This window comes from Callospermophilus lateralis, chromosome 14, assembly GCF_048772815.1.
Source record: "Callospermophilus lateralis isolate mCalLat2 chromosome 14, mCalLat2.hap1, whole genome shotgun sequence".
Taxonomy (NCBI): domain Eukaryota; kingdom Metazoa; phylum Chordata; class Mammalia; order Rodentia; family Sciuridae; genus Callospermophilus; species Callospermophilus lateralis.
In genome coordinates this window covers 100,642,985-100,669,205 of record NC_135318.1, presented here as the reverse complement: position 1 = coordinate 100,669,205, position 26,221 = coordinate 100,642,985, and the positions used below count along the sequence as shown (strand labels likewise).

Here is a 26,221-nt window from a genome sequence, read left to right as displayed (position 1 = left end):
AGTCGGGGTCGACCTCCCTTCCCCATCAAATCCACCCCAAAGGCACTATGTTTCTGCTTAGCCCAGAAGTTGGCACAGGGTCTGAATACAGAATGGTAAATGGCATATTAAATAGGATACTAATAAATTAGAGTGACTGAGAAGAGAGGTCAATACCTACTTAGTGCATTCGGTGGGAAGAGATAACAAATGTCCCCAGCGCCACCCTGACTCTCCTTAACTCATGGTCCCAGAGTCCCATCTTACACAGAAGCCCAGTGCTAAGCCAGTTCCCAGACATCACATTTCAGTGATGGATGAACCTCAGCTCCCCTTTTCTCCGTGCCATCAGTGGTCCAGTGCATGGGACTCCCTTCTTGGTTCTTAGGATGTGGAGATAAAACCACAGGAATGTGCCCATCTGATGAGCATCCCAGGCCCCCAGGAAAACACTGAGACACGTGGATGCCACAAGTCTATGTTACTCCTCAGTAGCCTCTCTCCCTCCTGGCAGTGCAGAGGAGAAAGCCCTGGCAGGCAGGGACTGCTAGGGGCCAACAGAGGGTAATACAGAAGACACAGGAGTTTGAAGACCACAGATGGCAGGCTCCTTCCGGATGCCAGAGCCCCAACAAGTTAATCACCTTTCTAAGCTTCTGCTTTCTCCACTGTAAAACAAGGATGATCGTCCAACCTTCTCTACAAAACTACTGGGAGGATAAAAGGACAGTAATACAGAGGCCATATAAACTCTGAAGTGCTGGGCACACTTGTTATAAACAATGAGTGTCTGCTTACCGTCTACTTATTTGTAGCTACCCTGCCCAGGATCATCTTTTATCTGGGGAGGACAAGTTACCCCACCCAGTGCATTTAGAGCATTCCCCCCTTATCTTGCTCACAGACTGACTGACTTCTGATCCTAAACCCCTCCTCCAACACCAGATCACAACACCTGGAAGCAATTTGCAAATGCCCACCTAAAACAAACTTCAAGAAGGATCCGTGGGTTCCCAAAAGCATTCGAATTTACTCCTGCTTCACACAGGAAACACACACACACACACACACACACACACTTAACCATCATCACCTTCTTACACAACAGACTTTCACAACCAAGGTAAGGACACCAGTGTCAGGGCCACTGTCCCTGCCACCCCGACCTACCCCCAGGGCTCTCCTGGTCTCTCCTACCTGGGCCTGCCCCCGTGCCTTGTGCTGGGATCGCAGTCGTGGATGGGATCGGGCCGAGCGCAGCTAAATCAGAGCCCTGGGAGCCGCGCGAGGGGTGCTCCGGGGCGCGGACGCCTGGCGGTCACATTCCTGCCGCTCCGCGGGGCGCACGGGGCAGGCCGGCGCCTCCACCGCCCCAGCCCGGCCGCGCTCCGGCTCCTCCCGGCGGGTGCTGCGAGTGGGCTCCGGGCGCCGGGCGAGAGCTCCGCCCGTCCTCCCGGCCTGGAACCGCGGGCGCGGCTCCAACTCCAGCCCAGCGGTCGCGGGGGCGTGGAGCGGGCGGAGACTTCTCGGTCGCAACCCGGGCGGCTTCCAGTCTTGGGGAGCAGCAGAGGCTGGCCAGCCCTTTCCGCACGTTCCCCTGCCCTGGGATTCCCTGGTGGTCCCCGCGCCCCTGCCGGGGTTCCGCGGGTGCCGGGGCCTTGGAGAGCTGCCGCGCACTCCCAAACCTCCGCCCTGCTCCTGGATGGCCACGGGCCGGGGGTCCCACAAAGTTAAAATTGACAACTTACCCAGCCATTGCGACCGCACGCCACCACCAATGTGACCTGAGCCAGCGACTGGTTGATCCCGAGGCGAACGCTCAGGTTTCGGTGGCTTCAGAGTCTGGAACCTGGTCAGGTTTCTGGGACTGGTTTTGGGAACCTGGGAGTAGTCACCGCATTTTTGTATCGCGGTTGCCTTTTCTGTGAAAAGGGATCCTAACAGCCCCCACCTTGTGGAGCGGTTGGAGAGATAAAATGGGCTAATACCTAGAAAGCAGTGCAAGGCACATTATCGAAAACACGCAAGCGTTATCTGCTGGCTTTATTGTTGTTGTTAGGAACCCTATAATCTAGCTATGATCTAGATGCCAGAACGAGTACTCTTCTGAACTTCTCACTCCCGCCAGCTCACTTTGCAAATGAGAATTCACACCGAGAAAACTGCGTGGGGGGAGGGGAGGACACTGGGGGAGGGGGACAGTGCCTAGCCCATCAGTGGGGGAGCTTGAAACCTGCTCAACTTCCATTCTGCATGCCTCCAGCAAGTGTCTGGACCCTCCAGCTTCTCTCCAGGTCTTGGGGATCTTAATGGACCACTCTCCCATGAGACTGTTCAGTAAATGATTCCTTCCTTCCTTCCATACACACCACCCTTTCCTGCCTCCTTTCCAAACAGAACAGGTTCTTGTTTCCCTAGGTCATCTCTTGAAATACTCCTTCAGGAACCCAAGAATTGGACATAAGGAAACTTGCAGCCATAATTCATCATGAAAGCTGGCATGATGCCAATTGTTCATTTCTTTTTCTATTCCCATAAGTTTAGATGACTCCTTTTTCTGGAAGAAAAAAAAAAAGCAGGCTAAAATCTGGTAGTGACATAGTATTATGAAAATCCACTAATTGTCCCATTCCTCAGTATTCATCTAAACAGAGATGGTTCTCACATAACTTCACTGCACTCAGACCAAGCAGGTCTCATACCTTCATGCCTAGATCAGTCATGTCAGAATTTCTGGGCCTGAGGTCTAAGTGTCAGTGTTTTTAAAGCTTCCTGTGGTTCCATTGTGCTGTCAGGGTTCCTTTCAGCTCCCACAGTGATTCCGGTACACCGAATAGTCCATCTTGATTGGCACTTCAACAGGCATGGTCACGCGGCTTAGTTAATGAAAACTAAAGTAGGTAGGCCCGGGTTGAGCCCGCAAACCAACCCAGAAGCCCTAGGTTGGTAAACATGAACTTGCCTTACCATTTATGTAGTGAAAGGCTTTTTATAAAATCAGTTTACAAGTAGAAAGTGAAATTAATTAGTGTAATAATCTAAAAATAAAAATTACATTTCTGCCAGGTACGGCGATGCCCTCCTGTAATCCTGGAAACTCAGGAGGCCGAGGCAGAACGATCGCAAGTGCAAGGCTAGCCTCGGCAATTCAGTGGGGCTTTAAGTAACTTAATGAGACCCTGTCTCAAAAAAATAAAAAGGGTTGGGGATATAGCTCAGGGGCTGAGCACCCCTTAGTTCAATCCCCAGTCCCCAAGGACAAAAAAAAAAAAGAACTAAAAATAAAAATTGTACAAAAATTGTACTTTTTATTTGTTTTTAAGCTAGGGTCTTGCTATGTTTCCCAGGCTGCCATTGAACTCCTGGGTTCAAGGAACAAGTGTTCCTCCTACCTCAGCCTCTCCAGCATCTGGGATTACAGGCACATGCCATTGTACCCGGATTTCCTTTTTTTCAGGGTTGACCCCTCCCTTCCCCAAATATCCTACTAGACATTCAGGCCTCTATACCCAGGTGGGACTCCTAAGTACCCACTCCAGAGACAGGATTTGAAGACCTCCCTTTCTCACCTTATAATGTTGAAGGTCTCCTCTGGGATCTTGAAGCCACCTCCTCCTTCCCAGAGCCCTACCAGGCCCTTTCCCTGTCCTTCCCTTTGTTTCCTTTCCCAGACGCCTGGTGCAGGCACATGCCTCACTTCACCTCTGACCTGGAGTCCCTCGGAAGGGGACACCATCACCCCAGTTTCACTCTCTGCCATGCTGTCAGCTCCACACATTGTTCTGTCACCTTGATATGCCACCTTCCTTAAGAGAGACCTCGTCCCCTGAGGATTTTCAGCCCATCTCCCACCTGTCAGGCTGTTGGGTCCTGAGCACCTCTGTGGGAGGAGTCTCTAATAATACACCTGAAACAAAACCACACTGCCAAGTGCAACAGGATCTGATGCCTAGCAGCAGAGCTACCTGGGCCACAAAGTCCAGGGCATCCCAGAGTGAAATAGCCAAGAGTCACCAAACCTTCCAAGGCGGGTTATGGAGGGCCAAGAGGATAAACCTCTGGAAGAATTCTTGCAATTGCGACAGTCAGGACAAACATGGTCTCAACTGAAGTTTATAAGACCACAGGGTACCTTACACACCTGAATTCCTCCCCACAGACCAAGACAACCCCTTAATCACCTCTATCTCCCTCATCCTCACCACCCTCAAAGATAGGAGGGGAAAGAATTCTGAATAGAGTGTGTCATTACCCGCAAAGACACCTAAGCAGAAATGAAACAACTCTTAATCAATGAGATTTTTTGTTTCTGCCACCAGATGGAAATGGGAGATCATAAGCAAAGTGGACTTCAGTTGCAGATAAAGAAAATTACATCACACAGGGCCTCTATGATTCTTAACTTGCTACACCTATTTTTGCTATTTTGGGAGCTACCAGTAATCTCTCACAGAACCACAATGCAGATCTAAAAACCGCTGTCCCAGATGGATTTCCTTCTACAGCCCAGTTTTTCTGCTTCTCTCACAGTTTCCATCCACTGACCTCCAAGCCACGACTTTCTCACCAACATCTGTCATGACCTCCTCTCCCTACAACTTCTCAGTTTAATCAGTTCTTCGTGGGTTTCCACAATCATCTTTCTAATCATCATCCAAATTCCTCTGATTTTTAAGCCCTTCACCAAACAGAAAGCCACAAGTGAAACAGAGATGAGAGCAGATCAGAAAGTGTAACATATGCCACGAGACTGTCGAGGCCATGGGTCATTTCCTAACCTCCTTTACAGAAGGAGGAAAAAAAGATGGCAGGGACAGACAGATCAGCTCTTTTGTTCTACTTCAGCTTTAATCTTGCTCAATTAAGGCAAGTGACTAAAAAAGGGGTTTTGCACCATTTTGCAACCCCTATTAACACAGAAACAACACAGCAAGTTCCAGAGGCCGTAGACTTGGTAAATTCTTCTACACCTAGCCGAACCAGATTGTGGCCTCCCTATCTCTTATGCCAGCTGTCTCCTATTTGATGATTGCTGTAACATATAAAACTTAAAGCACCAATAACAGAACCGACAATTGCTACCCCAAACAGCCCTTATCAGCTTTTCCCGTGCTATCCAAGATAGCTATTGAAACTTTTTTGCTTGGTCATATTCCAGACCTCTAATAAGAGCATGACTCTCCTTAAATCCATTAAATTTTTATTTTGAGACAGAGTCTCACTAGATTGTATACAGCCTCACTAAGTCGCTGAGACTGGCTTCAAAACTATGATTCTCCTGCCTTGGCCACTGGTATTATAAACATGCACCACGAAACTCAGAAAATCCATTTAAATTTAATACTCCTTTCCTTGTAATTCTAGATAGTCTTACCATCTTTGGGCCTCTTCAACTTTCTGTAGGTGGTCTCTAAGTTTTATCACAAGCACTTTCCCAAATCTAGACCTTCATATTGAAGCCTCTCAACTCTTTGATCCTTTCTGAATATAATTGTGCGTTTATTTTCTCTAAATGATTTTCCTTTAATATGATCACTGTAGTAAATTAAGGACAATTTCTGCTGAATTTAGAGATGGCATATTTAGTTGTTCCTCCTTCCATTTAGAAGACAAGTCTAATTTTCCTCCCTTGAGCCTGGGCTGGTTTTAGTGACTTGATTAACCAATTGCAACCAATAGAAGGAGATGAAATGAACTTTCTGGCACTTTTGAACCCAACCATAAAAAGTTCTCAAGTCCTTCCTGGCCTCTTGAAACACTCACCCTCAGTCTCCAGAGTTGCCAGGTAAAGATTATTATCCTTAGACTGCCAAACTATTAGAAAGCCCAAGTTACATGGAGGGCATGTGCAGGCGCTCCAGTGTACAGCCCCAGTTGTCAGCAAGAATCAAATGTGACCATGGGAGTGCGCCATCTTGGATGTCAGGCCAATCCACCCAGCCAGCAGATATCTGGTTACATCCACCTGAGAGGCCCCAGATGAGAACCATGCCACTGAGCTTCATCAGCCCGCAAAATCACGAGATAATAATACATTATTATGTGGTCTGGAGCAGAGGCTGGCATGATCCTTGGAAGACGCCAAGGCCTCTTGGTCTTGAGTCCTCCGGGTGACAACAGTGGAAGCCCATTATCTCAATGACTTATTAACATAAATGACCCAGGATCCAGATAGGAACAGGTTTGGGGCAAGAGACCCAAACAAACCTCTGAGTGGGCTCTCTGGAAGGAGCTAAAAGGATTCCATCTCTTGTTCCTCTAGATCTATGCCAGCCAGTTTATGTAATCTCTAGAGACATGTAGCTATTTAAATGATTTTAAATTAAATAAAATTAAAAATTCAGTTCCTCAGTGGTCCTAGCCATATTGAAATATTCAAGAGCTCAGCAGTCACATTGTTAGTGGCTACCACATTGGACAGAGCAGACCCATAGGACACGCCATTGCTGCAGAACATTTTGTTGGATATTGCTGCTTAAAGCCTAACAGTTTGGGCTGGGGATGTGGCTCAAGGGGTAGCACGCTCGCCAGGCATGCGTGTGGCCCGGGTTCGATCCTCAGCACCACATACAAACAAAGATGTTGTGTCCATAGAAAACTAAAAAACAATAAATTCTTAAAAAAAAAATTAAAATAAAGTCTAACAATTCAGGGCCTGGAACAAAGATCCTTCTCTGAAAAGACAGTCTTCACCCAAAACCAACAATCTGCTTATTTTAAATCTCTACCAGAACAAGAATCTTCTTCACACCTTCCTCTTTCCTTTCAATCAACCATTTCAGCATCCCATTCCTTTTTCATTGCTCATATAAATCCTACCTGCTCACACAATCCCTCTACATTTTAGGTACATTGTATGTTATTACAGTTACTTTCTATTAATCAATATAATTTTTGTAAATTTATTAATATATTATTTTATATAAAATAAAAAATTTATCTGTCAGTAAAAATAAATGCAAAGTCTTCAGAGATAGGAACCTCTGTATTTGCAGAGGATGGAGAATCTGTCTATCCCCTGTCCCTAAATGCTCAGGCACAACTAGGTAAAGAGCCAGCAGGTTAGAAGTAATCGATTTACCAGCTAAAGAGGAGAGTGTAAAGCATTTTTTTTATTATTATAAATGTTACCCCAAATGTCCTCACAGTGATTTTTAATAGGGGCAACACTGTGGTTGCCAGCCACAGGGTCAGGAAACCTGCAAAAGAACACTTATTACCCTTCAATTAAAAATAACAGAGCACAGATTGAAGATATAATTGGGTCAGCAAATAAAATTCTAAAATCTTACAATGCTCTACGTTTTTTTCCTTTTTGTTTATTTTTTAAGAAAAAAAATCATTTATGGTGCCTTGCCCTTTGGCATATTACCTATGTGTTTGTCAGATCACTTGATGATTTTTCAACTAATTCTGGGCATGAAAGTAATGGCACAAAGAAACAGTGTCTAAGAGAGCAGGTGCATACTCAGGACCTCCGCTTCCTAAGAGCACAAAGAACCAGGCCCAGCATGGAAAGGCCTGAATGAGAAGAAAGCCACAAGTCTCCTAGAATGAGAGTGTTTTGCTAGGCTGCGTAAAAGTAGGAAATTTCAGGATAAAAATGGCAACCGGGAAGGTATGGAGTGCATTTTTTGCTTTCTCAACTGTGGGTGTGGAATTAGTAATGGGGGTGTCTGGAAAACTCTGTAAACGCCAGTTATTTGAGAAAGACTCTGAAACAGACTCCACAGAGAGAGCAACCTCAGCCAGGGGGTGAACAGGAAATAGAGGACACCAGCAAGGATAGGGCCAGGCCCACTGTGGGCACAGAGGCAGAAGAGTCTTGGCCATCGCCAGCACCTCATGCACAGTTCTTGCAAATCTTTTGACAGATTTACTCTACGTTTCTCATACTGAGGTCCATGTAGAAGAGTATGGGTACACATTCTCTTAGAACCCGTGCAGGCACACAGTTTGGGTTTTTTTTTTTTTTAATTTCAGTTCCTCAGTGTGTCCATTGTCCCTCTATAGATGTACAATTGATTTTGTATATTGTTCTTATAACCTGAAAAAGTCACTTATTAGTTCTGGTAACAATTTTATAGATTCTATGAGATTTTCTACATAGAACACCATGTTGCTTGCAAATAAAGAGAGTTTTCTTACATTTCTTTTTCTTGATTTTTTTTTTTTTTTATGAACTCAATCCTTTAGAAAAATGTTGAAAAGAAGTGAAGAAGTGGCCACTTGCATTGTCCCTGATCATAGAAGAACAACATCCACTGAGTATAATATTTACTGTAGGACTTTCTTAGATACCCTCTATCTGTTGGAAAAGACTTCTTTCTCTTCCTAATTGGCTTAGAGTTCGCATCAAGAATAGGATGTAGGATTTTGTCAAATGCTTTTTCTGCATTTATTATTATATGGTCTTTCTTTTTGTTTTAATAATATGGTGAATTATAGTTATTAATTTTCTAATACTAAGCCAATCTTGCAATTGGGGAGAAAAGCCTACTTTGCCATGATATATTTGCCTTTTTATATATTATTGGATTTTATTTGTTGGTATTCTGTTTAGAGTTTTCATGTCCATTTGCAGAATTGCAATATCAGTTCTACCCAAACTTTTCTAATAAAATCTTCTCAGTTCATGAGTTCTTCCAAACTCTGTGAGGTAGCAGGATCTCTAGATATCCAAAACGACACAAGACACTACAAGCAAAGTCTAGACCAATAGTCCTGATTTAGGAATATTGTTCATGTTTATAAAACACAAGAACATAACCCAGAATTCATCAATGGTATCCAAGATCAGGCTTTTTGAGGAAGGATGAATGATGGCAGGTTAGAACAGCCTGAGGGCAGTTGGGTCCTAGAGACAGACCATTTAGGAAGGGAAAGGAAAGAAGAGTTGTGAAGGAAGAAAGAAGAAAGAAAAAAAACAGTAGGAGAAAGGAAGAGAGGGAGACATTTGAAAGCCAAAAAACTCAATCATTCTCTTAGTTTATTCAAAAACTAAGATTCTGGGCTGGGGTTGTGGCTCAGCGGTAGAGTGATTGCTGTGCACTTACGAGACCTGGGTTCGATCCTCAGCACCACATAAAAATAAATAAGTGAAATGAAGATATTAAAAAAAAAACTAAGATTCTAGTTTTTGAGTCTTCCTTTAAAAACTCAAGATTTTTGAAGGAAGAATCAATCATTAGCATTTGTTATTGATTGAACAAAGGCATCAGAAGGGAAGCGTTGAGAGGGAATTCTAATAATGTTCAAAAAATTTATTAAAGTTTGCAGCACTATTCATAAGTCATATGAATATATATAAAATAACCTAGGTGTTCATCAACAGATAAGTCAATAAATAAAATGGGATATTTATACACAACAAAATATTATTCGATCATAGAAAGGGGCTGGAATTCTGTCATTTGCAGCAACATGGATGGAACTGGAGGATATTATGTTACATGGATTAAGACAGGCAAAGAAAGATATGTTGCCACATGTTCTCATGTATATGTGAAAGCTAAAGATTTGATTACCTAGAAGCAGGTAAGGGGAAAGGAACAGGTACAGGAAGAGGAGTGTTAAGGTACAAGGGTATGGCTGGATAGGAAAGGGACTTCCAATGCCATATAGCGCAGTAGGGTAAGTAGGGTTGGTAACAGTTAACAGTTTATTTCAAAATAACCAGTAGAGATTTGGAACATTCCCAACACAAAGAAATTACATATCTCTGAGGTGAGAGACACACCAATTACCCTGATAGGATCATTACACATTCTATACATGTATTAAAATATCACACATTACCCCACAAATATAAACATTATATGTCAATTCAAAATAAAAATATTAAAAAATACATTAAAGAGAGGGCTGGGGTTGTGGCTCCACAGTAGAGCACTCGCCTAGCACATGCGAGACATGGGTTCGATCCTCAGCACCACATAAAAATAAATAAGTAAAATAAAGCCTAAGATAAATGTTTTAAAAATACATTAAAGAGAAAAAGATATTCTATGTTGTGGTTCTTGAAGGTCCCTGAGACCCTTTCAGAGGTTCCTCAGGTCACAACTACTTTCATCATCATTCGAAGATGGTCACACACATCTTTGTCACACACATTCTCTCACAAGTATACAGTGGAGCTTTCCAGAGGCTCCAAGATGTATAAAACCTCAAAGATGGAATGTAGAAGCAGATACGATAATTCAACTGACTTCTGCCAAGCTAAATATGAGAGAAACTTCCAGAACAATGTAAACCATGTAAAACGATGCCACTCTGCTCATTTGTGTTTTTTTAAAAAATATAATTATTTTATAAAAAGTATGTTTTTTATGAACACTAATGAGTTTATTGATTTTTTAAATGATCCAGAAAATTTTAGTTCTTCAATTTCTCATTTTTTAATTTTTACTGAGGTGAATATCTATAGCATTAACCATGTAGACAAAAGCTCTTTGATATTTTCAATAATTTTTAAAAGTAGAAAATGTCCTTAGACCAAAATTTTGAGAATTTCTGCTTGCTTAAGGCTTTTGCAGCTCTGTAGAGACTGCAAAAACAAAGAATCTTCCTAGGGAAAAAGGACAAAGGACAAGCCAAGAGGTCAGGAGGAGAGTCGCCCCCACACCAGTCTCTTCACCTGCTCCCCAGACTTTGAAATTATACTCCCCATGAGCCTCACCCAGAAAGGACTGGGTCCTACATAATCACTGAGATTATAACTGCCCTGAATTCCCCCCAAGGGTACATGAAATCACCGGGTTTACTTGACGACAGCTATCTGAACTGCCCCCTGTCCTGTGCCCAGTAATCAATCCTGTGTGTAGAGATGAACTGTGCCTTTGACATGATGGAGCATGAGTTAGATGCTTGAGTAGGCCATCACACCTAATGCTCAGCACACCATGAAGGGTATCACTACCCTTCACCCAGCAAGGTGAAGGACCTCACCCAAGAACTGCGCAATGAATGCAAAACTGAATTGATTTCCCCTCACTCTCCAAAGCTGATGGTCCTTCCCATTCACACTGCTGCCCTTACTGTTCCACCATCGACTGTTCCACCATCGACCGCTGCCATGGTGTCATTGCTTATCAAGTAAAAACGCCTTATAATAGGTACCAGCTGGAGGTCTGCTTTCTACAACCTGAAGGAGCAGAGCAGGGTGTTACTAGCATAGATGACAAAGGCCAGCTGACCCTGTTTATATCCCAGCTCTACCATGATGCATCTCTGGGTCCTGAGCAAGTCACTTAGTTCTGTTGTGTTTTAGTTTCCTCAGTGGTAAACCATACAACAGTCATGTGCCACCTAATGACCTTACAGTCAACAATGGACCACATACAATGGTGCTTCCAGGAAAATACCTCACCTAGGGACATGTAGCATCTTAGTTAGTGTGCGTCCACCCCACGATGCTCACACAATGACGAAGTTACCTCAGGATGTATTTCTCAGAACGTGTCCCCATCATTAAAAAAGGCACAACTCTGTAATAATCCCCACCTTATTGGGTTGTTGTGAGGACTGAAGAAGTTGATTCATAAAAAGCCTTTAATGTCTGAGGCATAGTCATCGGTAGAGATAACAATTATCTGCCACGAATTAATTACATTTGGGTAATTTATTCAGGCCTTTTGAATCAATGAAATGGATATAATCATACCTGCCCAGTTACCCCAGAGTTACCGAGAAAATTACAGAAAGTTAGCACACTTGAAAATACTTTTCGCTAAATAATGCTATGCGAATAAGTAAATATGGACTAGAGTTGTATTAGGCATAAACTCGTGGAAATGAGGTCATTTTGGAGTAGAGAGTTTTCTGGTAAAGTGTGGCTGAAAGAGTGTACCACTCACCACAGCCGACAAATTCCTCATTCCAAAAACACCAACCAAAACCACACTAAAAAAGCAGGGTATTTCCATACAAACACTAAGTTCTCAAGTAACCAAGTACGAAATGCATAAATAACTTGATCTCTATGTGACAAAACAGCGAACTAGTCAAATATTCTGAAGAACTATCAGGAACTGAAATCTAAACAGTACTTGGAGATAATAAAAAAGACTTTAAGGAAAACACAAAGGTCACCTTGCAATGAGAAGTTTCACAACATACTTTACGTAAACTCAGTAATTACTGCCTTGCCAAAGTGGTTCTGTTTCTCTCCATTTTTCATTGTTAAAAAGTTTTATCCAAACTTGAATCATTTCCTGTCTTAACAACAGCAATATGTCTTTCTCTTTCCCCCTAGACGACTAAAGTTCAAACACTACTGCCAAGGAATTTTCTTCTCTTGTTGCCAAATGCATATCCAAGTCATTAGCTGTTGCTGTTAGATGTCGAATGCATGCACAAACTCTGGGTGTGGTATGTGTGTGTGTGTGTGTGTGTGTGTATGTGTGTGTGTGTATGTGTGTGTGTTCCTGCTAGCACATACCCCTCTCCCTTATCTGAAGTCCTTACTGGTGTTTCATGATACATGTTACCGTCTAATTTACACATATTATTATTAATGTTATTAGTTCCTTTTTCTTTTTTTTTATATCAGGGATTGAACCCAGAGGTGCTTAACCACTAAGCAACATCCCCAGCCCTTTTTATTTTTTATATTGAGACAGGTTCTCACTAAGTTGCTTAGGGCCTCACTAAGTTGCTGAGGCTGGCTTTAAACTTGTAATCCTCCTGCCTCAGCCTCCTGAACTGCTGGGATTACAGGTGAATGCCACCAGTATCCAGCTATTATTAATTCTTAATATAATTTATTAGCTGCTTATCCCCATTGGAATATAATCTCCATGAGGGTAGGGCTCTGGTCTGTTTTTATTCATTGTTGTATATCATTGTTTTAAAATAAAGTCTGGCAGGTGGACATGCACTTTAAATATTATTGAATGGATGAATGAATCACTCAACTCTGCCCACTAAAAGTCCACATGCTTGGTTGCAGTATTTTCCGGTCCCTTCCATTTATTAATGTTTTCTGTTCTCATCTCCAGCTCATCTCCAGCTCATTACATTTCTCCCACCATCTTTATTTCCTCTCACCGTGTGTGTCCATGAATGTGCAGGTGTTGATTTTAAGATGCTCACCAGTTCTGGATCCTGCTGAAGGTAGGGGGAGAACCAGCTCAGTCAAGGGGAACTCCAGAGATTAAGACCTGGAGCAAAATGTTTCTCATCCTTAACACAGCGGGGACCTGAACACGTCAGCGAGCAGCGCAGAGGATGCAGAATGCTCAAGTCTGCATCCCCAGCCCACGGTTTCTCTGGCTGCCACATCCAAGGGTCCACAAAGGTTGTGCAGGATCTTAGAGCACCTCTCCTCCTGTGCTTACCTGTCTTCTAGACTGGAAAGTGAATCTCTGCAAGGACCAGGAAGAGAACTGACACTATTGATACTGTGCACCGAAACACAGCTCCTTCAAACTCCAGCTGGACAGCCACTTAATGTAAAGGGCCATGGTGAATCAGAGAGATGCATTAGCTCCATGGGCCCCACAACTGGCCAGGCAGCAGGGTCTTCTGGACCCTAAAACCCTACCTGGGCAGAATCTCTAAAGACACCTGGGAAGCCTGTTTAAAGAGCTACCAACACTTCCTCAGACCAACAAGGCAAGAAGATCCCTAGGGTCTTTCTATTCCTGCAACTATGAGATCTAATGGGTCTCTATGGGATTGGCTTGCCTAAGCCAGTTGCAAATATAGCCAAGGAATATTTCTGGTTGTCTGTATTTAGTCAAGAATCTGGGGCTACTAGAAATTCTGCAATACACAGAAAAGCACTGTAGAATAAACTGTCCCCCATCCTACACATTTTTCAAATATCCTCCCCGACCTAAATATAGATGTAATCAGAACCTGGAACCAAACTCTTGTCATGTAAAGTTTTTTTGTATAATTTTAGTGGGTAGTAAAGTTTCCAGAAATGCAGTTATTATGTAAATCAAAGGGAAGTTGAGCTTAATTTTTTCTGGAAACTTATAAAAGATTTTTCACCACAGGAGAAAATCCTATTACTGATGTCAGTGTCACCCAGGATATTTGAAGGTCCTATGAGGCATGACATTTCCCCATCATTTGTAACCACAGAATTACAGACTTCTCTGTGCAGCTGCAAACATCTGACAGCTTCTCTGTCCCTCCTGGTCCAGCCACATCCACTCATGTGTACATTTCTTCTTTACGTTACAGTTATGGTAATTAAATTTTTTATATTATGTATAGGTGTGTGGCAATGAATTTTATTTTAACATAGTAAAGGGGAGGTTATAAAATATTTATCCAGAGAAAGAGCCTGTGCTGGGGGGGTGTGACTCAGTGGTAGAGTGCTTGGCTACGTGAGTGAAGCCCTGGGTTCAACCCCAGCACCAAGAAGGGAGGGAGGGAGGAGGAGAAGAGAGGAGGGGGAAGAAAGAAAGAGAAAGAGAGAAAGAAAGGGGCAAGGAGAGGAACGGCTGGGAAGGGGGGTCGCACTGTGTTTGAAGTTAAGAATCCCTGAACTAAATCTTCTGATTTGCCCCTCGTCGCTGATTGAAGAGGAAGGCACTGTTTTCTCTGCCTCGTCTTGATCATCTACTTGTTCACCAAGGCCCTTCCTAGGTTTTTTTTTTTTTTTTTTTTACCTATTCCAACCATCTTCCTGGGAGACCCACTTCTGATTTCAAGTCTTATTGAATCCCCAGCACCACAAAGGTCTTCTTTCACGAAGGGGCCTTGGGAGATCCCCTGTTACAGACCTGCTTGCCTTTGCCCAGCTCTTCTGTAAAGCACAGACAACAGGAACTTTCTCCTTAGTTTTTACTAATGTGAGCCCCGCTTTGCGATATCACACCCAAGATCACGAGGAGGACCTGACCCACGTGACACCTCTGACAGTAAGTGTCACAATGGGGCCAGAACGGCTTAACATCCTCTGGCTCCCTTCTCCCTTTTCAAACACCCCTCTTCTTCCCACTGCCTCTCCCACGTGTCACGGTGTGCATTCTGTCGGCTGAGTGTGACATCACTTTGAGCATACCTTGGTGACTATTTGTGACCCAAGACAGAAGTTCTTTCCTCCCCTTCCTTGGAAGCTCTTGGTCCAGGAAACAGCAATAAGGTTACCAAGGGAATCAAGAGAGATGTCCAAAGAGGAGACATTGCTTGTGCCAAACTAAATCCAAGCTAAGAGTTGTTCTTGAGGCAGGGATGACGAAGGGATGTGTAGAGTCAACCCTCTGGTGTGATTTTCCTACCAAAACATTCTACAGAGAAAAGACATCACATGGCCAGCAGACGGGTGGGAGTACAGGAAGGGACTCTGGCCATCAGGGCAGAGGGAGCCACAAGGGGGGCCGCTCTGCCACCTCCCGCACTGTCTTGTGTACTCTTTCCTGCCTCCAGAATAGTGGAGGCCGCCTCTGGGCACTCACTTGCGCAATGTCACCCAACAGACCCCTTTTTATCTCCCTCCTCCTACTCCCATCCTCCCTCTTTTCCTCTCCCTCCTATTTCTATCTCCCTCGGCAGTATCTTCCAAACCACACCCCTCGCTTTCCATCACCCAAGAAAGAGGCACTCCACAGATCTCCATCTTATCATCCACATTTTTGGTAAATTTTATTTTGGTTTATCCAAATTTGTTTTGAGCGTGAAACTCTGGTGATGCTTCATTCCATAATAGCTCAGTGTGTTTATAAGAAAATTCAGCTTGCTTCTCAAAGTGGGCTTCATAACACTTTTCCAAATAAGACACAGACAGGTTTCACCTGTAATAAGGATGGCACTGAATGGGTGCATCCATGGCTAAGGGTCTTGATATGTCACCCGTTGAATCCATACTCATTGGATCGGAATGCAATGCCATCTTAAGAAATAGAGGATTATACTGCATTCAGTCTTTCTCTGTTTATAGATGCCTGTGGGTAGGTGCCTACTCCGCTAATATCATACCTCTTTTTTATGGGAAAGTAAACCAATCTCCCTGACCCTCACCTCCAGCCTACAGAGGTAGACTTGAAATACACCTTTGGATAAGATCGACTGGGCCAGGAATACTCACTAGACTTAAAGCTAAAGCATTCTCATTCCCTCTCCTGGGAATTTTGCATCAAAACTTAAAAGTGCTAACTCCCACGTGTTGCAGATGGAGTCAAACAAAATATTGTTCAGCTTTGAAGAAGCAGCAGAGACTGTTTTCCTCCAAAGAAAGTCCGTCAGGTTTTAGAGAGAGAGGAAAGCAAGAAGAGGTGGCGCCCTGGCTGCTCCCAGCCCTTTAGCCCAGCTGCACCCTTGCTCTTGGATTCCAGGAGGCATATTGAATAGGGACTATGATACATTCCTGGACAAAGCTAGCCCGTGCCTGATCCTGGCACTCGTATTGTAATTGCAAGGCGTCACATAGTGAGACCCAGCTCTGGTGGAGCCCAGGTGCTGCTCCTGGAGCTGACAGAGCTGCCTCCAGCAGGGCAGAGAAGCAACCTAATCTCTGGGCCCAAGGATGGGGATATGGAGGCGGTGAAAGGACCAGCAAAGACCTAGAGGGAACAGGAGGATGGAGTCTGGGGTCTCCCTATGGTGGGCCCTGGTGAAGTCTGTGGCTGTCAGCACCGCGCAGCCTGGTGAGACCTTTTACACCACACAGAGTCACAGTGCAGGACACAGCAGTGATCCAAAGGAGACATCACCATGGATCTAGAAGGATGAGGCATCCCACCAGGGGCCAGTTTCACCATCGCTGCAGGACAACAGATTGATAATAGGGCCAGAGAGGAGGAACGGGGAAAAAACCTGGAAAGCTGTTTGCCAAGATTCATTAAGATTTAAAGGACACTGGGACCCAGCTCATAAAACCAAACATTCTGGAATTCACTTATTCTTAGTCTTTAAACAAATTGTATTAACCAGTGAACAAATACAAATTTTACTGTGCACATACTAAAATAGATTGTGTTCCAGGTACATGGGGTGTATCTGAAAACCGATGAAAGGCTACTTTCTGTGGGGTGGCGGCAAACAATAAAAGATCAGCAAAACAAATACGGAGTTAGGGATGAAGTAGGTGAGAAGGTGGATGTGGGAGAAAATCAGTCTGCCACAGGAAGGCTGAGCTGGAGAGCCCCCCACGGCACGGCAGAGCTGCCTCCTGGTAATACCAAAGCACAGAAAAATGGATGAATATAGGCCCCCTGTGAGTGAACTCCTAGTCATGTCTATGCCAGGCACTGGGCAGTCACACAACACACACAATAATATGACCCACTCACATACAACAGACATGCTATACATGGTATACAAACACATCCAACAATATAACACACATTCACACAATAGACACACACTACACACATTACACACACTACATACATTACACACACTTACACAGCATACAAAAGACACGATAGGCACTCACAACATGCTCATGCCACATATACACTAGTACAACATACCACAACTCAGCTCATACGCAAACACACATGCAACACAACATACATAAAACACATAACAAACACAGTGCACACAGCACATATATTCCCAAAGCACAACCCTCACAAGCAAACAATAAACACTCACATTACACAAACCTAAGAAACACACACCATGCACATTCATACAACATGAAAAATACACACAACAAACATAACACCCACACACATATGCCACACACATACTCACACAGCATAGGTGTCAAGGCTTTGTGCTGAAGTACATTCACTGCCAACACCCCTGACAGATGTGGGCTGACCTGGCAATGAGCACTGGCGGTTAATTCTAAGGGCAGCAGATGAGACTTCCATACCTCAGGGGAGGCTTTGGGATGGAACCACTTTAGGGTAACACCATTTGTACACACAAGTTGCAGAGTTCTGACAGGGACTATTGACATAAGATTGATTTGCAGAGTGAACAGTGGTTGCGTGGTGTGGGCAGAGGCAGGAGAATAGGTGCAAATTTGCAGTTGTGCAATGAGTGAGTTCTGGGGACCTAACGAACAGCATGGCCGCTACATGATCCATCTTGTATTGTACACTTGCAATTTGCTAAGAGAACTGGTCTCGAGGATTCTCACCATAAAAGAGAGAGAGAGAGAGAGAGAGAGAGAGAGAGAGAGAGAGAGAGAGAAAAGAGCAACTATTTGAGGTGGCAACAGTGTCAACTAGCTCAGGTGAGGTGCTCATTTCACAGTGCACACGTATCTCCAATCATGCTGAACACCTTAAATAGACACAAGATTTATTTGTCAATCAGACCTCAATAAAGTTGGGAAATAAAATGAAATAAAATCTTCCTAGGCGGCCAACTGTTATCGGTCTGGACTTTTGTAATTTCCGTGAAGGCTCTTCAGACTAAATCCTTACCAGGCTGAGAAAGCCACCTGGAACCAGGTGCACATCTTACCCAACATGTGGCACTTAAATGAATATTAAATTACCTTCTAAGACTGTCATTGTGGTCTCAGTTCATGCAGTTAATCTCATGCAATTAAGTTTAAAGCAATAATCTACTGACTGCACAAAATTTATTTTCTAATTCTCAGCAGACCAAAGGAAGTGCAATCTTGTTTCCCTACTAAATTTCCCATCCTCAAAAGTCAACACAATGTATCTTGGTAGGGAAAACCTTCCATAGACAAAGGGATGTTTTTGAAGCGCAGTGAGGAGCTTGTGTTTTAACGAGGTGTGCTTGCATCATTGAAAGAAAAGCACCACCTCACTTCAGTGTTGACATTTTTACCATATTTATGCCACCCATGTATATTTTCTTTGCTCCTTGTAGAGTTGTATGAGCATTTTGAGCAATGTAAAAATATCTGTAAAAAAAGATTTAAAAACCAAGTATTTTTTTTCTTCTCTGTATTCATGTCCAACACACTTCTGTGACCAGATGAATGGAAGTGTTTTTCCACCACCAAGCAGTTCTCTGACACCGACTGGGTGTCCTACAATTCAACTGTGACAGTAACTGATATTAGGACAGACCCCACGGGTTAAGGGCTCAGTCCCACAAGCCTGGCCCCCACTGAAAATACCAACAACAAGGGTAGGTTGTCACCTGTACTTCTGACCACTATAGTCGGGCTCCTATAATCCCCTTCTCCCATTCAATAATTTGCTAAGACAGATGCAGAACCCAGGGAGGGAGACGACTTTGCCCACTTGCTATATGATAAGGGAGATGATGAAGGATGAAAGGAGAGATACGCAGGGCAAGGTATGCGGGAAAGACCCAAAGCATCCATCATGTCTGCTCCTGGCACTCTGCCCCACAACGTGGTCAGCAAATCAACAACTCTCCAAACCCCACAGTTTGGGGATTTCTGTAGACCCTTCTTCATGTGGGCACCGTCAGTGATTAACTCAGTCTTCAGCCCTTCTCCCCTATCAGGAAGACTGGGGGCAGGGGGGGGGGTGTTTGCAGGGCCTACAGTTCCAAGCTTTCTAATCACAGCCTGAACTTCCCAGTGACCAGTTTACACGGAGGAGCGCAGCCAGGGTCCCCTCTTTAGAACAAAGACACTCCTATCTATCTCCCAGAAGACGGAGGGATTGGGAGCTCCATGCTAGGAAATGGGGGCAGAGACCAAATATAACTTTTTATGTCCCTGTGTCTATTTTTCTGTCACATTCTGCATGCCAGAGGACGGATTTTGGTGGAAAACTCCCAGGAGGTAGCAGCTTTGGTACTCTTCCAAGGTCTTCATAAGTGAAAGCGATTTTTGAAACCCGAGTGCTGGGAACACTGGACAGAGTAAGTGCTTTCTGCCCGGCTGTGTTCCCACACATGCAAACATCATTTCTGAGAAATCCATTTTGCACATCCTTAAGGAGACCTCAAACAGCACCATCACTGCAGAGGTGGTCTCCAGTGCTGCTCTTTCCAGAGGGACCTTCTCAGCCGCAGTCCCCTCGTCTGCTCATGGGGATGATAAAGCCCACCTTTGGGATGACAAAAATATAGACAATGTGCGTATTGTGGTAATTGGCACCTAAGAGGTGCTTGTTGTCGATATTATTTTGTGACCCCAAAGATAGGCCGAGAAGCTGCTACCATTTCAAGTACATAATAAATAGAGTAAGGATGTCTGCTCATTCCAAACCAGACATGTGGTTTGATAAGAAAAAGTGTAATGGGACAACATTGCTCATATTTCAAGCCAAGACATGAAGACCAAAACTTTCCTGGGGGCAGAGCGGGGGATGGAGACTAAGACCTTTCAATATTTTATTTTCTTACTTAGTCGTGTGTCTGAGATTTATATGTAATGAGGCATCTTTTAAATGTGATTGTTTTTTTCTTCCCTGCTTATATGAGATTCTTTCCAACTTAGCCAAGCACGTCACAAGGGAATTGTGAATTAACATGAGAACACTAGGAAGTGAAACTAAGAAACTCTCCACATGAAAACTTTATCTAGCAAAATATTAGCCTTGTCATAAAGGAAACCCTAGGAAAGGACCCAGTGTAGAAAGTTGGCCAACAAGATTACACCCATTTCCCCCAAGGGAAGGAAAAGCAAATCAAGAGGGAAAGAGGTTTTTCAGGACACCATAGTTTTTTTTTTCTTTTTCCTATCCACTAACATTTCTAACACAGCACAAAACATGCAACAAATACCTCTTGATAACTTAAAATCAGACTTCAACAGAGTGGGCTCAGCTATAGGAAAGTCCATGTCCCTCAACTCCTCTTCTAGGCTGAATCACCAGCAGTGTTCACAGGCTTCCTTACAAAGAAGATTCTCAGAATACATGGAAGAGCATTTAGAGGAATAAAATTAATCCCAAAAAAACCCCGTCATTTACAGAAATCTTGGCTGTTTTTGCCCAAATCTGGTTGACCCTTATATTTTATCTTGGTAGTACGAAAAATAAATAAATATAAATAAATAAATAGATAAATAAATAAATAAAGAGCAATTGCCATATGTACTATTAAGAGTCAAAGTGGACTAAGTACATGCTGTGCTTACATCGAAAATCTTAACAAACTTTTGCTTTCTGTCGTCAGGGTTTTGCTGTTACTACTTTAGACTCCAAAATTATGTGGGGGCAAAAGAAAAGCCCTTCAACTTCTCTTGCAGGTGGGTGACTAAGGAAGGACCAAGAAAGTGTGAAAGTTAGAGAGAAGGAGAGATGAATGAGGCGGCAAAGGATTAGAGGGAGTCTGATTTGCCCGGATGCAATTCGCCCACCTGGTCCAGGCAAAGCAGAGGATGTGGCACCTGGGTAACCTACCTTGACTTCTTTTTCACGTAATTAAATTGGACAATGAGACCAAAACACACACCCCCCCTTTTCTTAATAATCCAAATTAGCTGCATAAATTGTGCTGAGCAAACTCTTTACTTGTCCTTTGCCTCAACCTCAGAAGTTAAAGCCTGCCACCTGGGGTTCCCCATTGGCTCCCCAGTAAAGCCGAGCCCGCTCACTGGTTTCAACCCTCCTCTCCCTCACTGGACCAGTTTCTCTCCTGTCTGTCCTTCCAAGCTTTCCCAGTCTCTAGCTTTTTCCCTGCCTGTGGTCAGAATACCATCCTTCTTTCTCTTCCAGCTCAAGCCCTCCCGTGGCCCTCTTCTCTCTTCAAGACCCATTCATATAGGGTACCACTTTTTGCTGAGGATGATTAGACTTTCCAAGCCCTTCCACCGGCAGAAACTAGCAACTCTCTTTCCCTCCTCTGAAACACTGCAGTTTTCATCTCCCCCATCTGATGGCACTTGGCAACCCCTATTTTTGTACTGCTTGAGTTCTTCTCTCCCTGGCTACTGAAGATGATTAAAGATTCTGCTCTATCTGGCTCTATCTGATTGACTGAAGCTTGAACACAGCAGTTGTTTAAATATTTGCCCAATGAATGAAGATAGCTACATTTACATTTCTTAAGCCCCACAGTGCCTTGGAAAATGGGAGGCATGCTCAGGAGGTAGAGGGCCTTTAATAACTTCCAGGGACAAGGTTTTCTGAGAAATGACCCTACTTGCCCCAAGCAGGTGGGATCTGGCAATCTCTCTGAACAAGCTTGATTCAGCCAGCTTCTTGTTTACTTGGGTAATTTATTGACTTGACGGCTGAAGACTTCCTGGATCAGTGGTTCTCACCCACATTATGCGGTATTAGCCACACAGTATAATCATCAGGAGAGTTTTGAAAACCAGGGCTACACCCGGATCCATCCCATCAGAACCTCAGGGTTCTGAACTCAGGCCTCAGTGTTGTCAAGGTTCCCCAGGTAATTCTACTATGCAGCCAGGGTTGAAAACTTCCACCTATAAAATAGAGACTAATTCTTTTCAGCAGAATCTGATCCTATTTGCAGGCAGCAATGCCCATTTTCTATGCATTCTTGGCAGACAAAGCAAGGCCTGTAGTAAGTTTGGCTTCAGGGACTGATTCACACCCACCAGATTTCCCTAAAACAACAATCTGTGGTATGGACATCAGCTGCAGACTAAAGGAAGTGCCTGTCTCTGCCCCAAAGCCCCAGTGTTATTCAATGTCCTGTGAACCTGGTTTCTATACATTCTAACACATTACCTTACCAAATTTTTGACTGTGGAAAAAGTTTAGAAAAGTTTAGAATTCTGATCTCGCAGTTACTTAAATCTCAGAGTTTGAGGTTGATTCAAGTATGGTGAGTGATGTTGAATGTAATTTCCCACATTATTACAATAGCAAAAATGTAACCTCTCTTTTTCCCTCTGAGTCAGCTCAAGAACCACGAGACTAATGTAGAGAAATATTTAAGCCCTGAAGACAATTCATTCAAAAAGGTAGTTATGTCAAGTTCACATGAGATTTTTTAAGTCAAGTAAGTTTCAATACACACACCATCACTGCTGCTAATAGTCATGTATTTTCCCTCTCAGGAAGAAATCCTGTGAATTTTTGCATATGGTTTTATAGACTATAACAGAAAGATGATGCAATTTGTAAAACCAGGTTTTTCCCACCTGCTTCCAGAAGAGTCTGTTTAACTACTCCAAAGAATTAACTACCGACTTCCTATGACACTTGAATGTGCACGTCAATGCCATATCTATTTCATTTGTACTTGTTTTAATTTTCAAAGACTCTCTACCTGATCATTTTGTTGGCTAAAAAAAAAAAAATCAAGCTTGCATAAAATGTCTCTTCTTAAAACCAGCTCACAGCTGGGTGCAGTAGCATATACCTGTAATCCCAGTGCGTTGGGAGGCTGAGACAGGAGGATTACAAGTTCAAAACCAGCCTCAGAAACATAGTGAGGCCTTAAGCAACATAGCAAGACCCTGTCTCCAAATAAAAAAATAAGCAGACTGAGGATATAGCTCAGTGGTTAAGTGCCCCTGGGTTCACTTCCCAGTACCAAAACATTTTTTAAACTAGCTTACAGATAACGTGGGCCAATTTAGATGATCTCTCAGAGGTGATGGAAGGAATTGAGAGTCTCAGGCTTGAACAAATTCTGAAAAACTCAGGACCCACACCTTCAACTTCAAATAGTCCCTGGTTTACAACGGCTCAATTTGTGTGTGTGTGTGTGTGTGTGTGTGCGCACACGCGCACGCGTGCATATATGTATGTTTTTTATTTTACAATGGCACAAAAAATAATACCCATTCAGTAGAAACCATACTGGGGAATGTGAATTTGGATCTTTTCCTGGGCCAATGATATGCAGTGTGACACTCTCTTGATGCCAGGTGGTGGCAGTGAGCTGCAGCTCTCACAAAGCCCCATAGTCACCAGGGAGAGCAATCAGTGCTCCACAGTGTGCTCTGCTGCTAAGTGACGGTGCTCATAAGAGGATCAAATGCATTTTTAGGATAGTTTCAACTTACAATGGGTTTCTCAGAGCACAACCCGGTTGTAAGTTGAGAAGCTTCCAGACCTCTTTCAAGCATTGTTCCAATAAACCAGGGTTTTCCTAACTCGGGTCATCTTGTCATTTCAACACGATGACACGGAAAGAGGTTTGAGAGTCCGAGGGATTCACATTCAAATCCCAAGTCTGCTATCTATTTGCTGCAACCTGAAGAAACTTAGCTACTCAGCCTTTCTTTGGGACAAATTGATGATAAGTATAAAACCTGGGTGGGAGATCCGTAATGTCCGTAAAGCTCGCGGACAGAGCAGGGAGGAGACTGAAGACTACTGATTTTCGTTTGTTCTGGAACTGCCACGTGAGCTGCCTGCCTTGCCAAGGAGGCCAATGCTGTGGGTACAGCCCCCAAGACAGGATGGCCGCAAATCACTGGTCTGGCTTCCCATTAGCCCGAGAGAGGTAAGAGCCAAAAAATAAAATCACAGGCAAGAAAATGCCTAACAATAGTTCTCCCAGGACTTCCAGTCAAGTTCTACCCTCTCACTAACTCCGGGAATAGAATTAGGGAAGCCACATCAATCTCTGGGGGCATGATTATGGCTTGGGGATATGTTGGTTTTGTGGCTTATGTTAGACGGTTATTGGTTGTAAATGCCTGAGCGACTCCAGCCATCAAAAGCAACACTGCGCCTCAGAAAAGAAGGAAACCAGTGTTGAGAGGTTCAGCATCTTTACGAAAAAGACAGGGGACAGCTCATATTTGTGTTCACGTCCAATAATTTCCCCTTGACTAATAAAAGAAGGCAAACATCCACAAAAGACACCAATGTGCCAACACAAATGCGCTAGTTCTATAGCAATGTCATCATTCATTTTTTTCTTCATTCTTGGAGCATTATAAAATTCTGCTAAAATCCCTACTGAAATAGTAATCTTTAAAGCCAATTGTGCTGCTCTCCTAGACTGATCAGACAGCATCTTAGTCCGTTCAGGTTTCTGTAACAAGTTGGACTGGATGATTTAAATGACAGACATGAATTTCTCATAGTTCTGGAGGCTGGGTGTACAAGATCAAGATGTCAGCATATCCAGTGTCGGGTAAGGGCCCACTTCCTGGTGTGCAGAGAGCTGATTTCTCCTTGTATCCCTATATGGCCAAAAGAAATCAAGCTAGCTCTCTGTCCCCTTCTTATAATGGGGTTGATCCCATTCGAGAGGGCTTTGCCCTCACAACCTAATTACTTCCAGAAGAAACTTCACATTGGGATGAGGGAGTCAACCTATGAATTTGGGGGACACACATTCAAACATCCAGGGCAAACAGAGAGAAAAACCCCAAACCGAAAACTCTCTGATTCCTAAAGTATTTTTCTCAATTATCATCACAGGCATATTTCAAGTTTTATAAACATGTTTCTGGACTTCTTTTTTGAAATTACAGTCTGCCTTCTGCATCTGAAATTTCACATCTATGGAGTCAGCCAATTATGGACTGAAAATATACAAAAGAAATAAAGAATGTGTGTCCGTACTGAACACGTACAGAATTTTTTTAAATTCCTACTCCTGAAACAATATAGTATAACAGCTATGTGTGAAGCATTTACATTGCATTAGTTATTACACAGAGTAATCTAGAGATGAATTAAAGTATACAGAGTACTGTGCACAGGTTCCATGCAAGTACTACACTATGATACATCAGACTTGAACATCCTCAGATTTTGGTATCCACAGAAGATTCTGGAAGCAATGAGAGATAATTACATTCCTTTTGCAGCCTTGTTTACCCAGCAAGTTCACTGGACAACCTGTTCCATGTCGAGTCTGATTGGGGTAATTCTGTCTGAGCCATTCACCTGTGGAGTCACTTCTCAGAGGCAGAACCTGCTCGCTTGTCCCTGGTTCAGGAGATGAAGCTCACTGAGTCATAAACTGACCTTGCAGCCTATGGCTGTCTCCTGGTCCCCAATCCCTGAAGGACTCCCAACACCAAGCAGCCCACCCCCCACCACACAGAAAGCCAAAGTTCTCGTGTAGAACCCCAAGGTAGGTGGGCCCTCCACTCACCCACTCCCTGCTTTCTTTTTTATTGTGGGCATTTAATTTCATCTCACAACTGAACTACAAGCTTCTCTGAGTTTTCTAGATCTTTGTGTTTTCCTTTCTACCCCCTCTTCCACTCACCGTCACCAGCATCTAGAACGATGCTCAACAGAGACTGAGCAGAGTAATCCTTGGTCAAATCAGTGAGGGTTGGGGATGTAGCTCAGTGGTAGAACACTTGCCTAGCATCTGCAAAGCCCTGGGTTCAAGCCCCAGAATTTTTTAAAAAAGAAAAATCTACTTAGTATTATATGAAATAATGAATGAAGAGAGCTTTGCAAATGGAGTTTTATTTCTGGGAGAGGTAGAATGTGCTTTTATAAAGCATCTCCACAGCCATGTGGGGGTAAAG

The 26,221-nt window shown here is 43.5% G+C and overlaps 1 protein-coding gene across 5 annotated transcripts in view; it reads right to left on the bottom strand.

The window, feature by feature from the left end:
• Il1r1 (interleukin 1 receptor type 1) overlaps positions 1–26,221 on the bottom strand; it is a 73,430-nt gene that overhangs the window by 40,428 nt on the left and 6,781 nt on the right. For 4 of the 5 annotated variants that reach the window (XM_076833368.2, XM_076833371.2, XM_076833370.2 and 1 more), the window contains exon 1: positions 1,177–1,396. The exons of the other annotated variant lie outside the window; for it this stretch is intronic. The gene's annotated coding sequence lies outside the window, so the exon portion shown is untranslated. Of the gene's footprint in view, positions 1–1,176; positions 1,397–26,221 lie in introns of those variants that run through there. 5 annotated transcript variants of the gene reach the window in all.